This window comes from Pteropus medius, unplaced genomic scaffold (genome assembly GCF_902729225.1).
Source record: "Pteropus medius unplaced genomic scaffold, Ma_sr-lr_union100, whole genome shotgun sequence".
Classification (NCBI taxonomy): Eukaryota; Metazoa; Chordata; class Mammalia; order Chiroptera; family Pteropodidae; genus Pteropus; species Pteropus medius.
Genome location: NW_024353517.1, coordinates 5,321,606 through 5,330,396, shown reverse-complemented (window position 1 = coordinate 5,330,396; position 8,791 = coordinate 5,321,606).

Below are 8,791 nucleotides of genomic sequence, written 5' to 3'. Positions count from 1 at the left end.
ATGGAATTATTCTTTGCTTTTCCAGAACTTTAGAGGGTAGAACTAACTGAGATCCATGAATGAAGCAACAGAAAGTCTGATTATAAAGAATAAATTTCTAGCAATTAGAGTTTTGCCAAGAGTGGCTGCTTTTTGAGGTAGAAAATGACCTTTTTCCTGTAAGGGTCCAAACTCCCACTGGAGGAGTAGTCAGAATGCTGAAGAGATGTGTCCTTTGTTGCGTCGTCCAACGTCTGGGTTCTCAGAGGCCAGGGTGGGCAAAGGCCGGGGTGGGCTGCTCTACCAATGGCTGTTTACTCGGCAACAAGAAACCTGAGAAATTCCAAGTTACTATTTTTCAAATGGCGTATTATTATTATTTTGAATAATATACTAGTCAAGTATGGACTGCAAGTGCGAAGGCCATCATCAGTTGAGTTAGGCCAGTGTCAGCTTAGGTTAGTCTTCCCAAATCTCAAAAACATCTATTTCTTTCTCAGAGAAGCTTCACAGAGGGTCAGGCAGTTCCCCAAGGTGGTTCTCTTTCATTCAGTGACGTAAAGATCCACCTACTTTAATTTTACACCTTCTCTATTTCAGTATATGACTTCTAGGGTTTCTACAGCAAGGGAAGAGAAAGCATGAAAGAAAGACTCACATACACTCTTTTTTGCTTCTATTTATGTCACTTCTACTTATTGCCCATTGGTTAGAACTAGTCACATTTTAGTTGCAAAGGAGAATGGGAAATACAGTTTTTCTGAGTCCTTAGGAAGAAATAAGTGAAATAGGTCTTGGGAACCTACAGCATTGTTTTTTTTGTCAAGGTGTTCATGGCTTTTCTTTATTTTTATATTCTAGTTGAAAAATATGTGAACTTTATCCCATCATAGAATGAATTATCACATGACTTATGCTTTACCACATGGACAACTGATTTTATGTAGTTTTAGCATTATTTTACTGTCTCCACAGTTGCAAAAAGTTTGTCCTGTCTGAGAAGTTGGGGGTATAGTCTCCATGTGCATGCACACTTTCACTGCTGATGCTGTATTTATTTGGAGTAGGATTATCAAAGATGGTTTCTGAGCCTCTAGTGTAGTTCTAACATTTTTCTGACTTTCAGCTCTAGATTCTTTAGTGTTGGGCTTCCTGAACATTTGCTATTGATGAAGTGAAGTATATTAGTTTGCTAAGGGTTGTCATAACAAAGTACCATGAACTTGACAGCTTAAACAGCAGACACTTGTTGTCTCACAGTTCTGGAGGCTAGAAGTCTAAGATCAAAGTGTTCTTTCTGAGGGCTGGGAGGGAGAATCTGTTCCATGCCTCTCCCCTAGCTTCTGGTGATTTACTGGCAGTCTTTGGCATTCCTTGGCTTTAAGAAGCATTTCCCTAATCTCCACCTTCATCTTCACTTGGCATTCTGCTTGTTTGTGTGTGTCTTTCTCAGTGTCCAGATTTCTCCTTTCCTATAAGAACACCAGTCATATTGGATTAGGGGCCAATTTGAACTCACTTTAACTTGATGATTTCTATAAAGACTCCCTCTCCAAATAAGGTCACATTCTGAGGTAAGAGACCTGAGTTTAGATGCACTTTTCCTTTTTGAACGTTGGTGCGCTAATCTGTAAGAAACAGGGGTTGGGTTGGTGAACTTTGAAGTTCTGGCCTGCTCTGAGCCTCTGTTATACAGTTGGTGACACTATAAGATATAAAGGCATCATGATGAAAGAACTCATCATTAGAAGAGTCTTTGCCTTTCCGGATTCCTAACCTCCTACTACTGCATGGCTTAGGTGCAGGGAACAGGGGCCATAAATTTTGGCTTATGTGCCGAGGGTTTCACCCTGGCAAGCAGGCTTAAATTCAGGCTCTCTATCTCTCTCACACACATAGACATATATGCATATAGCTTTGGTTTTGGATAAGAGAAGGAGATACTTTTAATAGCAGAGTTTATTATCTCTCTCTCTCTTTTTTTTTTTTCCTGAAGAAAGATGAAATCATCCATTTATTCTGGACCAATTACAAGCATTAGAAAGCACAGGAGGAACAGAAAGCTTGATTGCAAATAAATATACACTGGGGGAGGGGGTTATGGAGGAAACTGTTATTGATTGGCCTTGTAAAATCTGCTGCTGAATCAATAGCAATTTCTGGAAATGCCAGACATTTATTTTGTGTGGCTTGTACAGCGGAGATAATAATAAGTGTACTTATGAAGTGGGTCTCTTGACACTATTTCCTTGAACCTTTTATAATAAAACACATACATACTGGATATGATAGTTATAGAAGCCATAGTGAGTAGACTTCAGATTTAAACCCCAGGCTATTGTCCATCACCAACCTCTCCTCTGTGCTAAGCATAGCATTCAAAAAAGTTTCTATTAAAAAAATAAACAAAGAGGATTCATCTGCATGAAGAGACAGAAGAGGTGTCTTCATCAGCTGTGGAAAGACAGGCTTCGGCTTATTCTGATGCTTAGGGGAAAAGATCGGATCCTGAGACTGCTGGACCCTGCTTGGCCATGCTGAATTTCTGGACCTGTTTCCTAACCCATGCTTCACACAGCCCCTCACAGAGCTCCATTCATCATTTCTTTCTAAGAATGGGCGGCTTACTTTACATGGATGCTCCCTCACCACCACCCTTCATCCACTGCTAGTCCCTTCTCCATGCTCTTTGTACAAGGGCATTTGATAGCCTCTCCAGGGTTATTAGGCATGAGAAAAGGCTCAGGGGTGTTACAGGAATAGGGAAGTCGCTCAGCGTGCTTCAGAGTAGTAAAAATAGCTACCATTTATTGAGTACCTATTATGTGCTGTGCTCTTTACATTCATGACCTCATTTCTTTCTCACAAGTACACTCTGAGTTATTATTCTATAAGTAATTTTTGGGGGGAGAGGGTAAGAAACTGAAGCTCATCAAGCTTAGTTGCCCAAGATCATGAAGCTATTACAAGATTAAGCTGGATTTGAAATCAGATCTGATTCTGGATTCTATATTATTTATATTCAGTGTCTGCCAGCTTGGTGTGTAACTGAGATGGTGGGAGGTGAAGTTAAAACAGGCCTGGTGAAGGCATGTCGACATTATTCCTGTGCCATAGGGAATTTATAAAGGTTTCTTTAAAAATATAAATGGTATGATCAGAGTTACATTTTACAGAGATCAATTTGGTGCTTGGGTTTAAGACAGACTGATGTAAGGAAACACGCAGGCTGAGAGACCGTATAAAAGGATACAGCAGCATATATGGTGGAAGGCTAAGAGGCTCAGATTAGGAGAAAGATAGTGGAATAATCAAGAGGTGGCTCTTGATAGTCACAAGGGTGGAATATGTTTCTCCTTCTCCCCACCTTGTTTCATCTCTATCTCTGCCTCTCTTGTGAGCCACTTCACCTTCCCCTATTTGGGGATGGTGGGAGGATTCCCTGGAGAATATTTATTCTCAGTTTGGGCCTCAAAGTCAATCTCCATGATATTGTTGGATACAGATGCCTGCTGAGCTGGGAATAAATGGAGATCACTTTTCTATCTAGCTTCCTTAATACATCCCCATTTAGTATGGTCTGCTAAGGAGAATTAGAACTACTAATTTAGACGGCAGGAGAAGGTGTGCTTTCTGTAAACTGGTAAATTTCCGGAACTCTGGCAGTGTGCCATATCTTCATAATGAACCTGTGGTTTTGTGAGACAGTATTTACAGCTCTGAAAGCCACAGTCTGTATTTCCCTTGAGATCTGGCTTGGTACTGAGAGTGACTTTTCCTATCCAACTATTCAAGAAACCAGCTCTGTTCAGAGGCTAAGTCAATCCATGTTTCAAGAGCAGGTCCTGGAAAAAAGCTTTTTAAATATTTCAAGGTAAGAGGTCAAAGAGATTTCTTGGATGAGCTATCATGTGAGGACCCATGTGTGTTAATTCTTCAGGTGTCCTTTGTGCACGTATTTTGTTCTATACTTTGTGCCAGGGCCTATGAAAGAAGCCGACAAGAATCATAAAAAGCTTCATCCCTCAAAGAGCTTACAGTCTTGTTGGTGACATAAGTCCATGTTCATGAATAACTTCTATACAAGGCAGTATCCAGTCCTCACCACAGAACTGTCACTGATAATATAGGCCAGGCAAGTTTAAAGGGAAATGAGAAAGATAGGTTGCAGTTTTTGAGTGGTCCTTGAATGAGAAAGAAATTATTTTTGAAATTTTGAGGTATTTATATGTAGAGAATAAAAATAGCAAGGTGAGGTGGTAAGAAATCAGAGTGTGCAAGGAATCTCGGGGAGGAATCCAATTCAACGAGATAACAGTTCGCTGAGATTCACTGAGCCTGTGGAAGGGAGAAGTAAAAGATTAAAGAGGTGGGTTAGAGTTAAACAGAGTTAGATAGAGGTGGGTTAGAATTAGATAGAGAAGACTTTAAACACCAGGCAGATGTAACAACTCTATACACAAAAATTTGACAGCCTGGATAAAATGGACCTATTCCTCAAAAGCTACCACAACTTACCCAATATGATGTAGATAATTTGAATAGTCTTATAATTATTAAGGAAATTGCATTTGTAATTTAAAAGTTTATCAAAAAAGAAATCTCCGTCTCAGATGATTTTACTCAAGAATTCTTCCAAACATTCAAAGAAAAGTTAACACCAATTTTGTGTGTCTCCTGGAAAATAGAAGAAGAGGGAACAATGTCCAATTCATTTCATGAAGGTGGTATTGCTCTGATACCGAAACTAGATGAACACAGTACAAATAAGGAAAACTACAGACCAACAACTCCTATGAATATAGAAGCAATTGAAAAACAGAATGGAACAAAATAGAACAAAATATAAAATACAATTCAGTAATAAGTAGAATTAAGCAACATGACAAATAGGGTTTATTCCAGAGATTCAAGGTTAGTTCGATATTAAAAGATCAATTAATGTTAATCCATTACATTCAAGGTCTAAAGAAGAAAAAAACACATGATCATATCAATAGATGCAGAACAATCATTTGACAAAATTCAACACTCATTCATGAGAAAAACTCTCAGAAACCTAGGATTAGAGGAAAATGTTCTCATGTTCATGAAGAGTATCTACAAAGCCCTATAGCTACTATTATACTTGATGGTGAAGGACTGAATCATTTCCCCCTTTAGATCAGTACTGAGACAAGGATGTCCACTCTCACCTCTTTTATTCATAGAGTTGGAAGTTCTAGCCAATACAATAAGGCAAGAAAAGAAAATAGAAAAAATAAAAGATCAGAAAGAAAGAAATAAAATTGTCCCTGTTTATAAATGATGTGATTATATATGTAGAAAATTACAAAGAATCTTAAAAAACACCTCTTAGAACTAATAAGTGAGTTCAGCAAGGTTGCAAGTTTGCAGGATACAAAATAAAAACAGAAAAAAATCATTGTATTTCTATATACTATTAATGAACACATAGACATTGAAATAAAAAACACAATACCACTTATTGCTCAAAAAATGAAATGCTTAGATGTAAATGTAACAAAACATGCACAGGACTTGTACACTGAAAAGTATTAAATGCTAAAGAAAAAAATCAAATAAATGGAGAGACGTACCAGTTTCGTTCATCGATTGGAAAACTCAACATAGTTGTATTAATTTCCCATTTCTGCTATAAAAAAATTACCCCAAACTTAGTGGCTGAAAAAACAATGCAAATTAATTTTTTTATAGTCCTGGACTTCTGAAATCTGACATAGGATTTTAAGGGGTTAATATCAAAGTGTTGTAAGGGCTGGTTCTTTTTGGAAACTCTGAGGGGAGAATCTAATTCCTAGTCTTTTCATCTTCTAGAAGCCACCTACATTCCTTGATTTATGGCCCCTTCCTTTATTTCAAAGCCAGCAGTGTAGTACCTGACATCTATCTCTCTCTGACATCTACTGGCATTGTCACATGTCCCTTCCTCTGACTCTGACCTTCCTACCTCCTTTTCATAAGGACCTTGTGATTACATTGGACCCACTTGGATAATTCACAAGAACCTCCCCATCTCCAGGTCCTTGACTTAATAACATCAACAAAGTCCCTTTGCCGTATAAAGTAACACTTTCACAGTTTCCAGAGATTAGAATGTAGAGCTCTTTGAGGGTTCATTATTCTGTCTACCACCCTAGTAAAACTGTCACTTTCCTCCCATACTGATATATAGATTTATTCCAATTCCTCTCAGAATCACTATAAGACTCTTGGTAGGAATCAACGAGATTTTTCTAAAATTTATATGGAAAGGCAAAGGAACTTGAATAGCTTAAACAATTTTGAAAAAGAAGAATAAAGTGGAAAAATCTGTCCACCTAATTTGAAGACATATTATACAGCTACAGTAAGCAAGACTGTGTTTGCAGAGAGATAGACACACAGATCAATAGAACAGAATAGAGAGCCTAGAAATAGACTCACACAAATATGCCCATCTGTTTTTGACAAAGGTGGAAAAATAATTCAACAGAGGAAATATAGCCTTTTCAACAAATGATGCTGGAGTAATTGGATATCCATAGGCAAAAAACAAACAAGCAAATAAATAGAAACAAATAAAAGAACAAACCTCAACCTAAGTCTCACACTTTATAGAAAAATTAACTCAAAACAGATAATGGACATAAATATAAAACATGAAACTATAAAATTTTTAGGAAAAAAAATTAGAAAACTCACTAAGATCTAAAACTAAGCAAAGAGTTCTTAGACTTGACACCAAAAGCACAATCCATAAAAGAAAACATAATAAATAAGACTTTACCACAGTTAGAAAACATTTGCCCATCAAAAAGAATTGTTAACAAGATGAAATGGCAAACTACTAACTGGGAAGAAAATATTAGCAAATCACATATCTGACAAGGGACCAATATCTAGAACATATACGGGACTCTTAAAACTCAACGGTTAAAAAATAAACAATTCGATTTGAAATAAACAAAAGATGTGAAGAGACAGCCTACAAAGAGTATGTACAGATGGCAAGTAAACACATAGAAAGGTAATCAACATCATAAGTAATCAGGGAAGTGTAAATTAAAAACACATGAGATATCACTATATATCTATCATTGTGGTCAAAATAACAACAATAACAAAAAAAATAGTGACAATGCAAAGTGCTAACAAGTATGCAGAGAAACTGGTTCACTCATACTGGTGGAAATGTAAAATGATACGGTCTCTCTGGAAAATAGTTTGTCAGTGTCTTAAAAAAACATGCAATGGCATACATTCCAATAATTACACTTCTGAGCAACCCAATAAAATGAAGAAGTATGCTTACACACAATCCTGTACACAGTGTTTACAGCAAACTTATTCATAATTACCCCAAACTGGAAACAACTCACATGTCTTTCAATGGATGAATAAATTGTGGTACATTTATACATGGAATACTACTCAGTAATAAAAAGAAACTAACTTGATAAACACACAACCTGGATGAATCTCCTGGTAAGAATTATCCTGATAGGAAAAAGCTAATTCCAAAAGTTTACATATGAATATGATTCCAATTTATATTATATTCTTGAAATGACAAGATTTTAGAAATGGAAATCAGAATGGTGGTTGCCAGGGATTTAGGAGGGGGCGGGAGCAGGAAAGGAGTTTCCTATAGAAGGGCAACATGAGATATCCTTGGGGTGATGGAAATATTCTCTATCTTGACTGTATTAACATCAATATATTGATTATGATATTGTACTATTATTTTACAAGATGTTAACATTGGATGAAAGGTATACAGGCTTTCTCTACATTATTTCTTACAATTACATAGGGATCTACAAGTATCTCACCAAAAAAAGTTTAATTAAAAAATAATTCAGAGGAGACTGAAACTAGGATGATAATGGTGGTGATAGGAGTGGTTTGGCAGGGAGGTGGTGGAAAAAGGCATGAACGGAAAAAACAATTTAAAGAGCTATTTTAGATATTCTTATTCCCCCACACTGATCATGACATGTCTGGGTCGACAGGGGTTGTTCCTGTATCTCTGAGTGACAGCATCCCTCTTGTTTGCTCACTTACTTGATAAAAAGAATGGTGAGGGACTTCTCCACCTAGTGTCCATTTTTGACTTGGAGTATGTCCTAATCTGGTCTATTTCAGTGACTTCTGGAGACCAGTTAAAGAGATAGAAAAGGCTTTGTGGGGCTGAACTACCCTCTCATTTGTCTCAGTGTCAATGTTTGGAGAAATCGCAAAAACACATTTTCTAAAACTCTCCAAGGCAGTAAGGAGGTGGTAGTAGAGGCAGGATGGGCATGAATTAAATATGAGGTTGCCTATTAAGCCCATAGAATTTATAAAGAGAAAGAACAAAAAGCAAGGGAATATTGGCTTCTAGAATGAGTGTGAGATTATCCTGTCCACTCTTCTTCACACCACGTCCATGTCCACACGCACACTCCACCCACAGGGATGAGTCAGAGTTAAAACTAGTGTATTATAGACTCCTGAGTTCAAGGAGGGAGCTGATACCTTGTATGCTCTGTCCCTGCTGCCTGAGAGGGGTCCTACCGGGAAGGTGAATGTTCCCGGGAAGGCCTGGGGGAAGAAGACTCAGGAGGGTTTTGTTCTGCTTTCAGCCTGTAGCCTAAGCAATAGAAGGCCTGATGCATCCTGGTGGCCTAGCTCAACAGGAACCTAACTGAGGTCTGGGGCCCAGGCCCAAGCTTGTGGTAGTAAGCGGCTCCTCCATCAGACTTTGGCACTGTGTGGCTGCCTCAGGAAGCGGCCATGGTGGTTGGCTCGAGGGTTTGGATCCTGGATC